Source organism: Caretta caretta, chromosome 2, assembly GCF_965140235.1.
Source record: "Caretta caretta isolate rCarCar2 chromosome 2, rCarCar1.hap1, whole genome shotgun sequence".
In the NCBI taxonomy this organism is placed as follows: domain Eukaryota; kingdom Metazoa; phylum Chordata; order Testudines; family Cheloniidae; genus Caretta; species Caretta caretta.
Genome location: NC_134207.1, coordinates 251,131,826 through 251,152,780, shown reverse-complemented (window position 1 = coordinate 251,152,780; position 20,955 = coordinate 251,131,826).

Below are 20,955 nucleotides of genomic sequence, written 5' to 3'. Positions count from 1 at the left end.
AGCTGAAGCAGGGAAAAAATAAAGATTTGGGCTTATGTAAATTAGCAAAATTGGAGTAGTAACACTGAAACACAATGATACGGTGTATATAAATATGTAATTTTTTTGGTAATTATAAGAATTTAAATAATTAATAAGGATAGTTTTAAGCGGTCACAGTGAAGGAAAAGAAAATGGCGGCCGCAAGGAATCAGAGCTGTGAAAACGAAAATGGTGGCCTTAGAATGTTCAACCAATGGCAGGCAGGCAGGCAGGCAGACTGCAGTGAAAGAAAGGTCACTCCAATATCTGAAGGGAGGGGTCAGTCAGGTAGAACACAGATTTTCAAACAGATCCAACTCTAAAGGCACAGGTTTTCTATCAGTCCACATTCTAAAGAGCTCAAAGCTGATTGGTGGGTCAGCTGCATATAAGGCATGTCCAAAGTCATCACAATCTTCCTAATAGAATAGGAAGTGGTATTATTGCCCTTCTGGTTGAATCCAAACATCCTAAGAAAGTTGAAATGCATAAGACAGATATGAACACAGCCTATACAAAAATACATACAGGTGCATATAGCAGAGACATTTAAAGCCTCCAGTACAACGCCTCTCCTTACTATGCACTCTATGGAGAGAGCAGCGATTTTGTGGGTGGAGCCATCACACCCATCTGTAAAACTACTACAGGCTCTTCCATCCACACTTTTAACACAAAAGTGTCGACAGCCTCACACCTGCTGAGACAGTGCATGGCAAAAGATTGTTATAGAATAGGGTGCTCCACAACCCGTAAGTGCCTTTTCAGTTCTACATAGGTAAATTGAATTGTCCTGCCTCCCTAGAAATGGTTTACTGCTTTGTATATCCCACTGTGGAAATTCTTTGACATGAAAGGGACTGAAGGAAAATTCTGTCTTACCTGTGACTTTTCATTCTAGGACTCTCCATGTCAGGCAGCTTGACCTTGAATTTGATGTCAAGGCTCTGCTGTAAATGGTTTGAGTTGAATAAAACTTTTAATCTTGTATTTAGTTAGTGTTATTCAGCTTGGAAGCTATCATCGTGGAGAGAACTTCTTTCAGGGTGGTCCTAAATGCATACTCACAGCAAAGATCTGGTTTGCCTCCAGTTGTCATGAGGACAGGGAATGACCCACCATGAAACTGTCTGAGCTGGAAGGTCATAGAAAGAAATGTCATGGTGTAATAGAGCCGGACTCATCCAGCGGTGCCTCCTGCTGGTTGTCCTTGGGAATTAGCTCGTCAGCCTCTGGAGCACCCTCTGCCGACTGGTGATCTGCCTTACCGCCGGCCCCAGTCCCTCCCCGGACCCAGTGCCTCCTCCCACTGGGGTGCTACCCTCTGGCAGTAAACCCCAACACTCCCTGAGGGTCTCCCCTGGAGCTCCCCTGGCCTTTCCCCCCTCAGCTCTGCTCCAATCTAGGTATTCCCTCAAGTCCCTGCAGCCAGGTCCTTCCCTCTCTGAATGCAGAGAGAGACTGGCTAAGCTTCAGCCTAGCAGCCCCTTTATAGGCCCAACCACAGCCTGATTGCGGCATGGCCCAGCCCATTTCCCCAATCAGCCTAACTTTTCTTGGCCTCAGCCCTGGCTCTCTCCCAAGGCTAGCTTTTAAGCTGCACAGGGCAGGAGTGGGTAACCACCCTGCTACACATGGGTAAGACCAAATTTTCTCTTTCTGTACCTTCAATTCTTGCTGCATGGATTGATACCTGATAGCCACCCATGAGGCTTCAGGGTGCTCCTAGTGAGGCCAGCCTGTGTTTCCATCTCCTTTCATTTGTGCCTGTGCCAGGCCTCCAAACACTAAACTCTCTTCAAACTCCAAGAATACAGGAGACCATCTCCCAAGTCTAAATCTCTGCAGGCCTCAAGAGACAGAAACTCTCCCCTTGCCCTCTCCTGGGTCCATTTTTGTTTTAAAAAATCAACAATTAAAATTAAATTCCCAGTTAGTTTTCAAGCCCGCATAGCAGGCACTCCAATATCTAGTGCAACTAGTATTAGGTAGGAGTCATGCATCTTTTTATATGGAGGTACATGGGTTTCTGCTGGTGTGACACTTTGGGGTTCAACCCAAACCATTAAGGGGTTGCATCACTGCCTGCCCTGCAATTCTGGGTACCTTAAATGCTATGCTTCTGTGGGTCACAACCTGGATACCAACAGCCAGTCTACAAGCATCCAGGTCACACTTTAGCTTCCACTGCCCAGTTATTTCGCAGAGTGACCCCAACATCCTTCCAGTCCTGAACTTCCCCAAAATTGTCAGCCCTGAAGTGTCCAGTCTTCTCCTGGAACACTCAGAGTTTATGGTTCCTTTAAAGAGTCAGTAAACAGCAACTCGTTAATTTCACTGGGGTTTGACAAACACTGGTATTTCAGTCACAGCACTGAATTGCAATTTATAGCAAAAGTAAAACAAGTCTATTTCACAAAAGGACATAGGATTACAAGATACCAAATATAAGGAATAAAGACAGATATGGTTACATGTAAACAAAATTAAAAATACACTTCTAAGATTAAAACCTCATTTAACAAATTAGATTCTCTTGCTCAAAGAAGTGTTTCTCACTAAGTCTCTTTTCCAGCATGGATGACCAGTCTCTGTCCAGGATGCTTCACAGAGCTCAGAGTGCTCAGTCCCTTTGTCTCTTTAGGTGAATGATGCCAAAATGGCTTTTTCTCTCTCCTTATATCTTCTCAAGATTCATGGACCTTGCTTCAAGAGGCAGGAAGCCTTCCTGGAGGCTCAGCTTGCTGTGTCCACCAGGGAGCTGATGTCGTATTAATTTTTGCAATCTCCTCTCCACATTGTGATAGCTGAGAGGCTGTCTCCCTGGAACAAGGTGTGCTACTCATCACTCCATGGTGCCTCCTCATGCTTCTCTGGGGAATTAGCTCTCCTCGTCTGAACCCTGTCCTGAGGTTGCTCAGCCCATTGCCTCAGTCACTCATTCTACAGCCCCTCTCTTGCTAGTCAGGAGCTGTAGCACCTCTCCTTTGTAGCTTAGCCCTCCAGCCATCTCACAATTGTCCTCCCCTGTCAGGGTATCATCAGAGTCGCTTTCCACACAGTCTCAGGCACTCTCCATATGCACTGCACTGACTGTGCCACTCCCACAGTGGCTGGTAGGGGAGCCCAGGCCTGCCCTCTTCTCCAGGATCCAATCCAGAGACCCTCAAATCAGCAGTTCAGGTCTATACTCTGTCAGACTTTATTGCTCCTTTCCTTGGCTGTTTCCTACACTGCCTTGTCAGGCTCCTACTCTCCCCCTGGTATCAGGGAGTGTGACTACAGGCTCACCTCACTGCAGCCCCTTTTTATCCTCAATTCCCAGGTTTCATAGAAGCTCCAGCTGTTTCTCCCCAGCTGAGCTTCATTCTCATTGTCCCGTAGCTCCCCAGGAGGTGCAGCCTATGGCTAAACAGCCACTCTTGCCACCTTAACCCCATCAGTGCCACTGTTGGAGTGAACACCCCATCATACCCCCCCCCCAGATCAGTGGTGGGCAACCTACAGCCTGCACGCAGCCCATCAGGGTAATCCACTGGTGGGCTGCGAGAGAGTTTGTTTACATTGACTGTCCGCAGGCATGGTTGCCCACAGCTCCCAGTGGCCACGGTTCACCTTCCCAGCCAATGGGAGCTGTGGGAAGCGGCAGCCAGAACATCACTGTGGCCCGTGCCAATTCCCGCAGCTCCCATTAGCCGGGAATGGCAAACTGCAGCCACTGGGAGCTGCAGGCAGCTGTGCCTGTGGACAGTCAATGTAGACAAACTATCTGGCGGCCTGCCAGCGGATTACCCTGACGGGCTACGTGCAGCCCCCAGGCCACAGGTTGCCCACCACTGCTCTAGATTGATGACTTTGCTTACCTTTTATGAAAATGTACTTTCATTGTCTCTGCCTGACGAGCAGACTGGTCAGACAAGCAAACACACATTCCTTTAACTGGGGCAGACTGGGCTTATGCGCTGCTTGTCAAACACATTTTAAGAACATAATTCGAGCACATATTTATAACTCTTTGTACACACCCCATACATAAACCACACAACGATTTTTGGGACCATCACGTTACCAATTTGTATATGATACCTTACATGACATCTTTGAGATGCAGATTATTACAACAGTGTGTTAGGTGCAGACTTGACATGAGTAGCTGACATACACTAGTGAATTACCAAGGAGCCTCTGTGTCACAGGTGGTCATGCACATGTATGGGTGGTGGTGGCTGCCATACTATTTTTATGGGCAGCAACCTGCTGATGGGCAGAAGTCTGTGCTGCTTGCACAGTTGTTAAAATGGAACAGAATTTTAAAATTTGTTCATTTCCATTTTATTTGGGAAAGAATAAGTGTTAAAACAACTTTTCAGCACCAAGATGCCCCTTCAACCATGTCCAGCATCCTAAACTCCCATGTAAGATTGAATTACATACATGCAAGGATTAGAGCCCAAGAAAACTCTGAGACAAATCCTTAACTGGTGTAATTGGGGCTGCACATGCTTACAGTTGATACTACTAAAAAAAGCTGACACTACTCAAGTTGGAAAGTGCTCCCACTGATTTCGGTCAGATCCGCCTCTTAACTGCAAACCTCTCAGAGAAGGAAACATTCTTAAAATTCTAGATGTGACTAGTGTCTGTTTGTGGATCATGTCTTCCTTTCTATCCTTTACTACACCAAACTGTGGGTGCTGAACAACAAATGTGGGACTACTCACATGGTTAATGTGACTTTTGACCTGCTTAAATCCAGCACATGCTTAAATGTTCACAAGAGTGGGGCCTAAGAGCCCAGTCCTGTGAGCTGCTAAATGCTCCCACTGATGTTAATGGGAATTAGGCTATTCAGCAGCTCACAGGTGATTCCCAGCATCTTACAGAATCAAACCCTAATTGTGGGAGATGAAAAACAAATGGCAACATTTAAATTTATATCAAATCATAATCCAGTTATTCAACACTATTACACATATTAACATTATTTATAGGGTGATCATTTCAAAGTCTCATTTAGTGGGCTGAAGCCATTACAGTAATTGCATTTTAACTTGAGAAAGACAGATCAATCAATCTCCGGTCTAGATTCAACAAGAATATTTGTAAATGGCATTTCATTCATATCAGTGCCCATCATCCTTTCAGTTTTTTGACATGTGTGAATCATGTAATCCCAAATGTTTTCAGCCTGGGTCGCTCTGTTGTGGTAATCTGCTAGCTACAACTGTGCAGCAAAATGCTACATTAAACCATAAACTGTATACCTTTCTGGAAAAGGTAAGGCAGCATATGTTTCCTTTGTTCTTCATTAGAGTGTGAAGACTCTAAATACATGGCTTCACTTTTTCCCTCAGAGGCAACCCCACAGACCAAGGGAGATCATAATGCAGCAACAGACACTTGAAGCTATCCGGCAGGGTTGCCAGCCACCACAGGACAACTGACTGCTATGCATCTACAGTCATCCTGTTCTCATAAACACCCTTGAATTAATGTCTCAAAGGCCTGGTAGCGTATCATCACATTCATTTATCATGTAACAATGGTGAAGATTCACAGAAAGAGTCATTTTCCTCTAAAACCAAACAAACAGCTTTATTTGAAAAAGAAAACTTTGATCCCTAAATTTACTGTCTCTCCTCTTCACTGGAGAGTTTTTGCCTTGAACCTTCCCCATCTCATTCCTCCTTGGCTTTCTGCTATGATTTTAAAGAAGCAGTGTACATATTCTCTCACCTGTGCTATACCATTATGTGGGCATGCAACTTGCCACATAATTCTCTTTTTAAAGTTGCCACACAAATCAATGATATAACCAATATGCTCCCTTCTGTTTTTTATCTTCTTTTTCAGAATGGGAATGGATTCCATGTAGCTAGGAGCCACTGGAGTCTAGAGAGGCATCCAGGAGAAGGTGCCAGCCCTGATGGAGTTTAGTGAGCATCACAGGACCAGCACCTACCTTAGCTTCACATCATCCATAGATCTTAGGTAAGTGGGGAACCAGGCAGTCCTGAATTGGAAGAGTGGGAGCCAGGGAGAAGCTACTGAGGTCTGCAGCAATGAGGGAGGCTTGCACAAGAAGGTATAAGTTTATATCTGCAAAATTGCAAGAGGCCAGTTCTGCTCACCGCTCTGGCCCCTATACACTATTGTGGCAGTGCACAGAGGTCATACAGAAGCTGCAAGAGGCCAGAGAAGAATTCCCCTTGCACAGAATCAGCATAGAGCTGACAAGCACTGTACCCTACCCTCAATAGCCCTGATGTATATACCCATAGTGCTGAGCGCTACAGGAAATCTGGGCCGCTGAACAGCCCATAAGCAGCCCAGGTGAGGCAGCTGTAAGTTAGAGCAGCTACAGTCCAAAACCAGAGGGCACAAACATGACGTAAAGACACCCTTGCACCACCCTGCACACCAGGCTGTGCCTTCTGTGCTGCAACCTCTCAAGAGGCAGAACACAGAATATACCCATAGTGTTTAAAGAGCAGAAAACTACCCTATACAGTTCAGAGTTCATCTATCTTACATATGCATCAGCCACAGGTCTTGAGGGGGTGGGTGACCAGGCAACTCTTAACTGGGGGCGTGAAAGCTAGCAAGTAGAGGCCAGGAGCCAGAGGAGAATGCACTACAGGAACAAGGTGTACATTTACCTAGTGTTTAAAGTTTTGTATTAGTAAAATTTTAAGCCTTTTTGTCAAAATAGAACAGGGCAAATCATGTTCAGCATCATGTCAGCTAATAAAGGTTTAATTCCTTAGGAATCTGCAGGCCCAGTGCCTACTATACTTTGAAGGCTTAATCATGATTAGCTGACACTATTTGCCCCAGTCTACACTCACTAACTAGTCAGTTGTGGTCAGCATCATGTCAGCTAACTTGACTCCTCAGTCTCATTTGAACACAATAAAATGTTGTAATGTACACAAATTCCTGCTTGTTGATCTCTATCAATGGCTTATGTGCCATTAAGGTAAAGTAGATGCTTTACCTGCAGAGCTCATTTAGTTCTGCCAATACAGACTTCACAGAGTTTAAGGCCAGAAAGGACAATTGGATCTTCTAGTCTGACTTCCTGTATACCAACGGCCATTACATTTCACCCAGTTACCCCTATATTGAGCCCAATAACTTGCACTTGTCTAAAACATAACTTGTTTGGCTAAAGCATATCTTCCAGAAGGACATCCGGTTTTGATTTAAAGTGGAGAATATGTCACTTTCCTCGGTAGTTTGTTCCAGTGGTTAATCACCCTCACTATTAAAAATGTGTGTCTAATTTTAATTTATCTGGCTTCAATGTACAGCCATTGGTTCTTCCATGTTATGCCTTTCTCCACTATGTTCAAGAGCCCTTTGGTGCCCAGAATTTCTCCCCATAATGGCACTTACACGTTATAATCAAGTCACCTCTTTCTTTCTCCCTCTCTTTTTTGACTAAGCTAAACAGATTGGGCTCTTTAAGTCTCTCATGGTAAGACATTTTCTCCAACCCCCATATCATTTTGTAGCTCTTTTCTGCACCCTCTCCAATTTTTTCGACATCTGTTTTGAAGTGTGGGAAATTAGCCCTTTTGAAGCACAAAAACAGTCAATACATACTATTTTTGTCCCAAAAATTCCCAAAAACAGTCAATACATACTATTGGTTGGGAGTGCCATTTTTGCTTATATTGAATATAATGAGGTCATGATCACTGGTTGTTAAGCAACCACTAACTTCTAGTCCAGCAATCAATTTATCTTTATTCATCCTAATGAGGTCCAAAAGAGAGTTGCCTTTTCTTGGGTACAATATATTTTGTTAGAAAATTAACATTTGTAATTTTTATAAACTTCAGTGATGTTGTAGTACTAGATGCATGAGACCACCAGCATGTCTCCCATATTGAAGGCCTCCATGGTTTTCCTTTCCACACATTACTGACAGGTAAACCATCCTGTCCTCTGGTTTGATTCAGTGGTCTGTAAGTACCCCCTCCTTGGCTTTGCTAGTTAGTACACCGATCCATATACATTCAAGATCCTGCACTTCTGAGCTATTAGTAACTTTAAAACAGGTAATGAGGTATATAATGTAGAGTGCCACCCCCATCTCTTTTATTCACCATATACTTCCAGAACAGGTTACAGGCAGTGATTTTAACATTCCAATCATGTGAATCATCCCACCAGGTTTCAGTAATTTATTCAAATTTATTCGTAATAAGATTTTCCAGTTCTTCTTGCTTCTTATCCAGACTCCTAGCATCAAAAATTTTCTTCACAATCTGTCACATTGGTTCAATTTGTTTTCAATATGTTGAGTTTGAACCACATTTGCTTTCTTAGCATGCTCCCTTTACGTTGTTTAATGCCCTCCTGGCTGCTCCAGTGAGTCTCCAACGAAAGAGATTAGCCCTCCTACTCTTGTGCACATTGTCCATTTGTACAGCCGTCTCTCATATTGGAATGTGTCTCTGTGCTGCAGTCATCCCTGGTGGACATGCCTCTCTCCTAGCTCCCATATACCTGGCCCCCAGTCCCCTCATTAAAGCATCTAAAACTGTACATTTGTAAAATACCCAGGGTCCCCGCTACATAATTTAGGTGTAATGTGCTGTAAAAGATACATAGCCTCACCTGTCATCATGTTTGTGCTTTCTCTGAAACAGTGATCTTGACTGTTTTTGTCTTAACTGGATATTCTTTTCCCCTAACTTGTAAGCCATCCAGCATCTTCCACGCAAGTATTAGAAGACCCCTCTTCTTGCAAAAAGTGTTCAACTCTGCCACTCCACTGCTGATTCGGGAGCTGTATGCTTGTTCACTGCATTAGCTGGACCATGAATGATGAGAGTGCAAACATCCAGCCCATATTACCAAAGCCTGACTTCCCTAGCATTACTAACCTTATTGTCCAGTGAAGAAATAGAGGGAGATAATTTGTTGAATCATATGTGATCATCCTGAACTGCTCCAAGATTTTTCTCATCAGTTTCACATCTTTGAGGAGTTAATCTGACAGTAAAAAGAAAAATTTGAGAACATAAAAATATACATATTGCACTGCCAAACAGTAGAAAACCCTTTTAGTTATTATTAACTAATTTATTTTTCTCCCTTTAAATTTAGTATCTGAATCATTGTGACTGAGGCAATAACACTGTTAAATATCTCAGGGAAGGCATTTCACAAATCCATCTAGCAATAACCTAAAACTTTTTTTCAGCTGGGTTTACATAATCACATTGTGTAATTTTGCCTTTGACAATAAGTAGTGCACTTTTTATGAAGGACTTTTATCCAAAATGCTAGAAATATTTAAAGAAATAAATCATCTTAATTATTACAATTAATAGAGGCAAGATTTATTCTTAAATCATGGATGTTCCTTTCTAATTAAATTCAAATGTGTTTAATACCTCTCAAGAGTGTTAAGATAATAAGTAGTCCTTTTTTGGACCTTAATATCCTTGATCCCTGTCAATAATTATATTGGGTGACTAATAAAACATGATGCCCAGCATTTTTTAAATCTTTATCTTTCTTTTCTGTCTCATTAACAGAAATGAATAGGTTTGCTCATGGACAGTACCTAATCTTGAGTATTCAATGTTGCTCAAGGTCACTCCAAATAAATTCTATGGATTTTTGGTTACTCCTGTTCTCCTTGGAATATTCATATATAAACTACACTTTTAATATATTTGTTAATTGCCACGATAGGTTTCTCTTTACCCCTCATGTATAATATATATGCTTATTCATTGATTATAAGGCCAGAAGGGACTATTGTGACCATGTAGTCCATGATAACCTTATTTTGTGATCCCACCAAATGTCATAAGATAAACAATGCCTGACTGGATCAGTATTTGAATGGGAAACTCCACAGAACACCTTCAGTTATGCCAAGTAGTTTATCTGGAAAATGAAAACATTATAAAAAGAGAGCATTTCTATTGTAACAGGGGACGATGATTATAGTCAGATTTTTAAACACTGGCCTCAATTTTTGCAGGTGCAATTTTGCACATTTGATGGTTGTTCTGTCTTACCAAGAAGCCATGCCACTGCTCACTGAAGATTGACCCTTCCTTGAGGCCTTAACTTCCTTACCGAGGTACAGTGTATTGTGCTAGGAAGAGGGACAGCCTGCAAACCTACCAAAGACAGTAAAGACCTGACCTGAAGAAGAGCTCTCTGGAGCTCAGAAGCTTCTCTCTTTCACCAACAGAAGTTGGTCCTTTAAAAGATATCACCTCACCCACCTTGTCTCTCATATCCTGTGACCAACACAGCTACAACAACACTGCAAAGAAAAATAGAAAAAGGAATTTCTGGCTCCTGAGACTATTTGGAAAACCTAAAACTGGACACCACCATTATGATTAGAGGGCATATTCTTTCGATGGATGATAAGGTTGTGGCTTCACCCACTTCTTTAAAATGCTTCCATCTTCCCATAGGTATGTTATTGTTCTAATACTTATTCTACTTAATTTTAGGCCCTTAAAACCATATTAGGTCATATTAGGAATTATTCTTAATATATATACATTTAAGCCATATTGATATTAAAGAACTCCATTCATATCGGCCACAGTGAATTGTCTCTGCTCCTACATGAAAAAATAATACAGTAATCCTTTGTTTGTGTTCCCATTAGGCCTCCTCTCCACAATATGTTTACTAATAAACGTACAGTGGCTTCCTTTTTCACTATTGGTACCTTGAAGGACATAGTGACAGACAGATGGTCTCAAAAAGAAAAGGAGTACTTGTGGCACCTTAGAGACTAACCAATTTATTTGAGCATGAGCTTTCGTGAGCTACGCTCAAATAAATTGGTTAGTCTCTAAGGTGCCACAAGTACTCCTTTTCTTTTTGCGAATACAGACTAACACGGCTGTTACTCTGAAACAGATGGTCTCTTGTTTCTAGATCATTCCATTCTGTGAGTAATCGCCGATTTAAACTGAAAGGCTTGATACAAAATATTTTTTAAAGCTGACAAGGTTTGTTGACACAGTCATATCCTTCTACTTGTGTATTAATGCAACAAATTTTGTATTGTGGCCCATTATAAAAGGTCAGCCTTTGTCAACATTCCTGGTAAATTTGCCAGAGGCAAGGATGTACTTCTTAGCTTCTTATCAAAATCTAAAACCAGATCCAAGATAGATTCTAACTCATTGTAAAACATTTTGGAATACCTTGAGCACAAAAAGATCTGTATAAAATATACTCAATAAAATCAAATTAAATAAATAATAAATTAAATAAATTCAAAGAAACTCTAGTATATAGTATATCTTCTCCATTAGCACAGCTGGCAGAACTTCTTTAATCCAACTTCTTTAATCCAATTAGCAATACAGACAGTTCCTTATTCAAATTACAGAACAAAAATTAGTGCTTGCAAAAGCAGGAATGCTGCTGACATCAATCTAACAAATATTGTGTGCTAATATTTTGTGTATACAGTATTTGTATTTGACATTGGAGTCAGGACTAAACCAACATATATTTCTATTGTTGTGTATTTGTAGTAATCATTAATGAAGAGTCCAAAAGTGAATTAAAAAGGTAATAATTATTAAGAGAAAGATTAATTATGCTAAGTTTAACTGAAGTGGCAGGAACAAGCTGGAAGAGAGAACCCTTACATTCCTCAGCTGAACAAACTCCTGTTGGCTGATCACATTTTGAATCATGATACTCTATTTAACTGCTTGTGGGAGCAACTAGTAACAAATTAACTCTTTTAAGCAGGTCACTGTAGCAGAGCAGCCGCCTCCTGAGTGCCCCATCAAGGCCAGGGGTGGCTCTGCAGCACCCTGCCTTTGTTACCCTCTCAGTGAGGTAGTAATATGTTCACTTTAACAGCCTACAGAGAGAACCCAAACACTCTGCATCAGCATCTCTTTAATGGTGCCTTCTGGAAAAGTACTTAAACAACAGTTTGCAGGCTCTTACCTCAGAGCCCAGGCTACATTTAGAAGCCCCTAAACAAAAACCTCTCTGAGTTGCAGCAACAGCTCCTTCTTGTGTAAGGACTCAGGCTTAGTCAGGGTCTCTTGGATACATTTACAGAGCAAGCAGAAACCAGCCACAGCAAGTCTCCGAGCCCAGGTCTACAGACTCAGGCTCATGGTGCTTGCCATACAGCACTAAAACCAGTTGTGCAGATGCTGTGGATTGGGCAGGAGCTCAGGCTCTGAAGCCCACCCCCTCCCTGGGCTTCAGAGTCCAAGCCTGAATGTCTACATGGCTATTCTTAGAGCTCTTGGGAGACCCAGGAGTCTATAACCTGGCCTCTGAGACTTGCTGCTGCAGTTTTCTGCTTGCCGTGTAGACTCATCCTCACAGGCCTCCCTATCTGGAGACCTTTGTAATCCCTGCCTTCTGTTTGTTCAGAGTATCTCTGTCAGGCCTCCCCGCCTACAGAGCTCTATATCCCTTCTCTCGCCCTTTGGAGCTCCTTAAACATTCACCTATCCCACAACTATGAAGGAGGCATCAGAATTCTCCTTCAAGATACCCACCTTGTTTACTGAATAATTAATCAAGAAATATTTTGAAAAATATCTGGAAAAACTGAGATTATTTTTATTACAATGTAATTTGGATGTTGTAAAGTAATCCTATGGAAAACACCATGCAATTAAACCCTCAACATCCAAGTTATTTTTGAATAACGGCAGTATAACAATCTCTTTCAAGATAGTTTCAGAAAACTTGAGTGCTAATTCATTCTACTATTTTTGTAACAGAAGCACTGATTTGGTACCACTTGCCTAGAAGGATTTAAGCTGTGTAAACTCAAAAGCAGCAAAACATATATTTTCCCAGTGTCTGGTGTACGCAATTTAAAATAGAATAGTGTAACACTCTAGAAGATGCACTCTTCTTTCAATCTGTGTGCACACAATCCTGATGAAAGTTGTGTTCATGCATCAGGAGCAAATATAATCCACAATTTCAAAGAAATTTCTCCGTCCCTATTTTATGGACTAAAATATACTTACAGTTCAGTGGGACAGATATTGTGCATATTTGGCACACATTTTTATATTTTAAAAATATATATTTTTTTCATATTAATGTATTATTGCTCTTTTTCTTCATATTTAGGCTCAGTTCTGCTACCATTGAACTCTGGGCAAAACTTCAATTTACTTCAGTGGGATCAAGATTGGGGCTTTATAAAGAAGAGAGAGCTGAAGTTTAATTATTATTAGGCTGTCCCCACTGCCTACTGTGTTATAGCTTGATATATATTGTGACGGGGCAAGGCCAGATGGCTATAGAAAAGTAGTGGGAAATATATTAGCTCCAGGCTAAACAAATCCCTGGTACCAGGATAAGTGAAATGGCAGCTGCTCCAGGTCAATTAAGACACCTGGGGCCACTTAAGAACTTTCCAGAAGGCAGGGAGAAGGCTAGGTTGATTGGGACACCTGAAGCCAATCAGGGGCTGGCTGAAACTAGTTAAAAGCCTCCCAGTTAGTCAGGTGGGGATGCATGTCAGGAGCTGTCGGAGGAAGTTGCGCTGTTGGAGAGGCTGAGTAGTACACACCATATCAGGCACAAGAAAGGAGGCCCTGAGGTAAGGGTGAAGTGGAGCTTGAGGAAGTGAGGGCTGCTGTGGGGGAAGTAGCCCAGGGAATTGTACATGTCATGTTTCTAAGAGGTCAGCTACCATAGCTGATACTATTAGGGTCCCTGGGCTGGAGCTCGGAGTAGAGGGTGGGCCCGGGCTCCCTCCCCCCCCACCTTCGCCCCCTGATTAATCACTGAGACTGGGAGACAACAGAGACTGTGCAAGGAAGGATAACTTCACCTCACCTCCCTCACTGGCTTATGATGAAAATGGCTCAGTAGACAGTGACCCTTGTCTCTAGAGAGAGAAGGGTTACATGCAGGGTCATGGTGAGCCTCTGAGGCTAGCGAAATCCGCCAGGAAATGTGGGACCCACGGCGGCAAGGACAGAGCTTTGTCACAATATATACAAGACATAACACAGCAGGCTATGGGGACTCTTTGAGCTTTGTATGGCTAATATGTAAAGAAGCAGTCCTTATTTTATTTATTATTGTAATAATTTATTATTTATTCAGTTCTTAGCATTGTGATGATGCCTAAGAATCCCAGTCATGGATTTGGGCCCCATATTGCCAGGCATTATATAAACACATAAAAAGATGGACCCAAAACAAAAAAAAATCTGTCTATCTGTATATGTAAGAAAGAGTTTTTGGACAGATTTACGCATCTCCTCCAAAAAGAAACCACTTCTCTCAGCCTAGGTGAGACATTTAAGACTGGTGGTTGAATTAATCATGAGAATTGGTTATCTAAAGTAAGTCATTACAACTGAAAAATTATGTTTATATGTACATCTGGGATATAGACTAACTGAGGCATCATCTTTATATTTTTGTCTCCATATAAAGATACTTGTTGGAAACTACACATATGTATTGGAGAGTTATACCTAGTCTACCATACTAATACAAGTATAGAGCCAAATGCTGAAGTTTTTACTCCATCATTACTGAGTCCTTACTCTGGCAAAACTGGAGTTTTGACTACATAAAAATGTAGTAAGAACTTCAGGATTTGGGGCTCATAGCTTTTATTAAAATGAAGTAATAGATGGCACAAAGATGCCAGGATTTAAGCAGGTTAGTGACAAAACACCAGTGTACATTTTCACTGTAATTAAGATGATGATATATTACAATTTTTTATCCCCCAATTATTTTTCAAGGTGCTATGTAGTAATTTTGAAATGAATACTGATTCACCCAGGTTGCCGAAGAATAAAACCTTGTAATGCGTTTGAGTTCTATTTTCAGAATAATAATATATTATCAATCTCAGGATCCAACATCGGAAATAAGGGCAAGATTATTCTCATACCATAATTGTTCACAGACATTACTTAATATAAGAAGAACAATCATGGCCCTCATTAATATATTAACCTATGGTCAGTCTAGCATCTAAGCAGGCATTGCAATGTGCTGTATGAGGCATTTAGGTTTAGAAGTGACCTTGAATTTCTCAGTTTCCTCATTAGTGTTGGTTGGGATCGTTCCATGGCTACATTCCCAGTCTGCATCCGAAGGGTGCTGGTCACATCAATCTTAAACACTGGTCCATAGAATAATGTTTCATGTTGGCTTTGAAGAAATCTAATCATTCTGCTTAATCACTTCTATTTCTTCCTGAAGTCTGGAAGCTAGTAGGCTGAGTCCTAGTTTTACATTCTTTTGAAATTTAGCCACAGTCTTTTTGTCTGGCATCAGAATCCCACACAAATATAGGGTGTCAGATACTCATGACATCCAATCAGATATGTTGTATCAAAATTCACTTTTAGCATGAACTAGGATAATTTCCATTTGCACTCAGGCCAACACTTCTAAAGAAAAATTAGAAGCAAGTTTATGTACATATTTAAATATGCAAATCAAACCTGACGACTATGTTGTTATTTGTCTCTTCAAGAGGGTGACTTTCTCGCTGAAATTGTTGCTGAAGGATGGGAGAAATTGAGCTCAGGTATGCAACATTAGGGTTGGAGTAGGAATATTTTGCATCCTTCTCTGAATTGACAATAATAGAGATGTGCTTGTACTAAACTCTTAGAGTCTAACACCACTTCACCACTACCAACTCTGAAGAAGTTACGATCAAGTTCAGTATCTGAACCTTTCATCTCAGACCTCTCTAATAATAATAATTCTTGCACAGCACTTTTCATCTTCACGGTGCTTTGCAAAGATTGTCTAATCAATCCTTGCAATATTGCTATGAGGTAGGTAAATGCTATTATAACTATTTTACACAGGAGGAAATTGAACCAAGGAGGTTAAGTGACTTGCACACAGCAAGCCAGTAATAGAGTCAGGATTAGGATTCAAGTGTTCCTGGTCCTGTGCTCAGGCTACTAGACCAAACTTCTATCAATATTGCAGTGGAAATGGGAGGAAACCATGATGAATTAACACAGCAGCTTTAACTAACACTGAACCAAATTCTGTGTTTTGTTCTATTTGTGTGGATGCCTAAGAAAGGAAATGAGTTCTGTATCTATATAGTTCACCCCTGGACAGATAACCTTTATCACTTGTGGCCACCTTCTGCTATACAAACAAATGTGTGTAAAGCATACAGACATAAATGTCCATACATATGCAGACCTCTCAAGTATGCAGGAATATTACACCTGACTGATGAAAGTTATTCCACCTGAAAGCTGGAATAACTCACATGTAGAACTCAGCATTAATTATGGGCATGGGAATGTTAAAATACCTCTTTGATCTTTGTACGGCTGACATGTAGAGGAGCACTCCTTATTTTATTTATTATTTATTCACTTCTTAGACCCCATTTTAACATTTTAAATTATTTATATTCTTTATGTCTTTTTCTTCCATTTCTTTTCTCAAGGGAAAGATCCCTGTTGACTTCAGTGGGCTTTGGATCAGACCCACGTACTGTACGGTTTAATCAAGATTCTGGAGTCAAGTTGATTGGAGAAAGGGCACAGCATTTTTATTAATGGCATGAACACTCCACTCAGTCTGAGTCTGCTCAGGCTTTCTGGGAATACGTAGTTCACACTGGGCATAAGAAACATAGGCTTAAACATAAGCATAAACAGCCAGCTCCATTCTTATTTGCATAGTCACTCCTATGCTGGTAGCATGATACTTACCCTTATATGTGTTTTTCTTATTTTCATTTTAAAAACAATTAGAGGGGTTATATTCATTAGATAACAGTGACTGTTACTGGTTTTCATTTATTTAATTAATGTATTCATTTCTGTTTATCCTTGAGTTTGCTTCCTCCCCCACTAAAAACTGCCATGTCAAAATTACAGCCATAGTTATAGTTTAATGAAAATAAGGACTGACACTGAGGGTGAAATTGGGGCAGAGAATGACATATCCTATGTTAAAATAAATATGTTTTACAAATATGGAGAGAGGACAGAGGGAAAAGGAAATGTCCCTTGTTAAATATTTACCACTTGAGCTCTTATGAAAACCACACTATAAGTGACAAAATAATATGATAAGTGTTCCCAGGGGTAGGTCAACTTTCAGCTTAGAGTTAAGTCTCCCAGAGAGGGAAGAATTATAGTTCTTGGCACGTACACATTAATTATATAAATTTCATAAAGGAAATGCAAAGTCCCATAATGTGAGATTCTGATTAATGAGGCTATCCTGATTTACTGTTGTGTGTTTTTGAACTGTGATATTTAAAAATCAGCTAATTTAAAAGCTAGTTTTTAGGTACAACCTTACTATTCCTACATAATTTCTCTTAATAAAGGAAAGTCATTCTGATTATACTTTTCCAGTTGCCCCATGTCACATATTAGATGATCTATTTATAGTTTGGGGCATAATAAAATAGAAATTGTAGTGGATTGGGGAAGTGGGTTCCTACCTTCCTCCAACATATTTACGATTTTTGTCTGTCTTCTAACTATTCATAATAATACTGTGCATTTCTATAGCTCCTTCCTTCCAATGAAATAAAACAGTTTTATAAAGATTAATGAATTTAGATTCATAATGTACCTCATGCGGTAGGTAAAGTGCATTATCCCTTTTTTACACAGGAGGAAACTGCAGCACAGAAAAGTTAGATCACTTCTCCGAGGCTGCATAGGCAGCATGTGGCAGGGCTGGGAATAAGGCCAGGGCTGAGATTTTCCAGAGTGACAATCAGTTTTGAGTACCTCAGTTTTCACTTATCTGACTAGAGAGACCTGTTTTTCAGGAAGTGCTGAGCATCCAGCCTCTGAAATCCAAAGTTCCGGGCAACCTTGACATACATTTAAAATATGTTGTATTACTGTAGCACCTAGGTGCCCCAGTCGTGGGCCAGAGTCCCATTGTGCTAGGCACTGTACAAACAGAATAAAAAGATGGTTCCCACCCCAAGGATCTTACAATCTAAGTATAAGACAAGAGACTACAGATGGATGCACACAGATGGGGCAGTGCAAGGAGTCAGCCTGATAGGCAGTGGTCTCAACACACCGACAGCCTAACTGTTGTCAGGAATAAAAGTTACAAAACAGAACCATTCAAAGCAGCCACACTTCTCTTTCCTTCTACCCTACCATACATCATTTAATCTCCAGTCATGTGACCCAGTTTAAAACCCCCATCACACTTTCCCATCACTGCCCACTGAAACAGACAGCGTTCATAGCACGTATAGGTCAACAAATTGAGCCTGTTTTGACACTTTATTTGGGGAGAGCATTCCAAAAGAAAGGGGCTCTTACACAGAATGCTCTGAGAGCATGACACAGGGACAGATGCAACCTCTTGAGAATGCAGGTAGCAAGCTAGGCAGCTATTGTGGATCCCATTGATAATATATGCTGCTATGAGAAGCTCTGGCTATTTAGATAATTTCATTCTGGCACAAATCCTTCAACTTAAATACTGTAGTTACTCTGACACAAAGTGGTACTCATGCATATTTAGAAAGAAGCAGCCCTTTTCCTCCACTAACGCTGCTTGAGCCTTTTCCTATGGTTAGAAATATTAAGAGGTTCACAATGACAAACTAAAAAAAGAGCCAACATCTACCTATCTTAGGTAATTACATGGCACCATCACCATGCCATCTGGTATGGTAGTCAGGAGAGAGTAGCAGAAGCCAAGGTAAAAGGAAAACTCTCCTTTTCTAGAGATCAATCTAAAAAAACAAAATACAGAAAAAGTTTCAGAGAAAGTTTACTGATGAAGAAGACCTCGATAGCAAGCACAAATACACAAGAACAACACATCTGTTTGAAGTCCTTTCCAATGAATCATGTCATCATGTCTCTGCTACTTGCTGTCTGTTGCTTGTGTCACTATCCATATGAAGTCCACCCCCAAAAATGCTCCCACAATTTGTAATGCTGCTCTGGTTGCTAATCTGAGCATGATGGTTAGAAAATATGATGGGTGCTTATGCATGGCAAGAAAGCTAGAAAGGGTAGTGAAACTACTAAGCACAAGGGAATTTTTAATCACTAGTAGTTCAATTTGCAAGGGACTGCCATATTGTCCATACCCTAATGCACTGTGAAATCTATATTCACTAGCAATAGAAGTTCATCAACAATAGTCATAAAACAATGATCCACAGCATTTTAGCAAAGTATTTGAAATATGTGCATCAATTTATTAGTTCAAGCATGCTGTCAGAGTTGTGCAAAACTAGTGAATTAGTTCATGAAAAAAATACTACTTTGTTTTATGCAATGTTAAACTTAATTGTTGTTGATGTTTGAATTTGTTTGAAATTTTGCTTTTTTTTAAATTCTGACAAGGTGGCTATTTTAGTTTTACAAACATAATTCCATTTTTTATTTTTATATATATACATTGCCAAAGCTAAATGCCCATTTTCATTCAAATTTCTGAATGTAACATATCATTCAGTCAAAATATGCCTTCCAGACTTTGTATTGAAATATGAAGTAAGGAAAGAACTCAAATATTGAGTAGTTTTGCTTTCTCTGAGACTCTTTTGAGAGATGGCGTAATCTGTGAGAGTAACTATTCATTGGAACAGTTTACCGAGGGTCGTGGAGAATTCTCCATCACTGACAATTTTTAAATCAAGGTTAGATTTGTTTCTAAAAGATATGCCCGAGGAATTATTCTGGGAAAGTTCTATGGTCTCTGTTATACAGAAGGACAGACTGTATGATCACAATTTTGAGTCATTACTAGCCCCTGAATGCCAAAGCACGACAAGACAGAAGGAGGGTACAAATTTTAAAGAGATGGCTGGAAAAGGCATCAAATGTTTACTCGTTCCTTATCAGCTATATTAGTCTAGCATCCCAGGCTTCTGGAATACAGATTATTGCCAGCAAAGCTACTAATAGGATGCAAATCGCATAGGAGTTTTGCATGCATGAGCAGAATAAGAATGAATTTGCGCATAAAAATATAGTTTAAAATATAACAAAGGAAATGCTTGACAAATCAACAGAACATCTTGTGCCACTGAAGGAGAAATGTATTATGCATAAAGGCCTTTCAATCTTGGAACAAGAGCGCTGCGTTCTGAAGCAAGTGTCACGTAGGACGTATGATGTAATGACTAAAAACGGGAAAATGCACAGAAGGGACAAAAATCATCTTCTGGAAATTAATGAGACATTAAAGTTTCAGCCAGAACTGGATACAAATATTCATTCAGCACTCGCCTGGACAAGACCTTATAGAGATGAGCCAGGAGCCCGGGTACAAAGAGTCCACTTGCAGAATACTTGCAAGGGATAAAAATAATAAAGCTGGCAATTGGTCTTCTTGTTGGCAGTCTCAGCAGTGGCACCAAGGGCATGGATAGTGAACTCCTCTTTTATTCTCAGGCTCTCTCAAATTAGAAGAACAGGCCCCACATGTGGGGTTAGATAATGTCTAGATGGAACCTGAAATTCCTCTCCCACTTTTTTTATTTATAACCTTGAAAACAGAAAATGCAAGATTTCTGTAAAAGATTTCTTGCATGCCTGAATCAGTTCTAACTTAATAAGGTAACTAACAAAAAGCAGCAGGGTTTTCCCAGCAGCGATTCCACCCAACTACTGGGGCTGCTGTGTGTTGGAACCAAATGCAAAGATAATTGTCTCTCTTCCCCCAATGTCAGTTCTTTGCTGGAGCCCTGTAAGCCTGGAGAAAGCAGCCAGAAGGCTCGGGGACAGAGGCTCAGGAAGGAACAGCTGGGTAAAACAGAAGGCAGGGTCTGCGGGAGTGAATCCTCATTCAGGATACCCTACCCCTCCATCTCCCCCACATAATCCTCTAGGCTCCAACCTCAAGTTTGCACTACCTCTTCCGTTATTAGAGACCTTCATTTTTCTGGTCTGTCCAAGCTGTGCCTTTCACTACTAT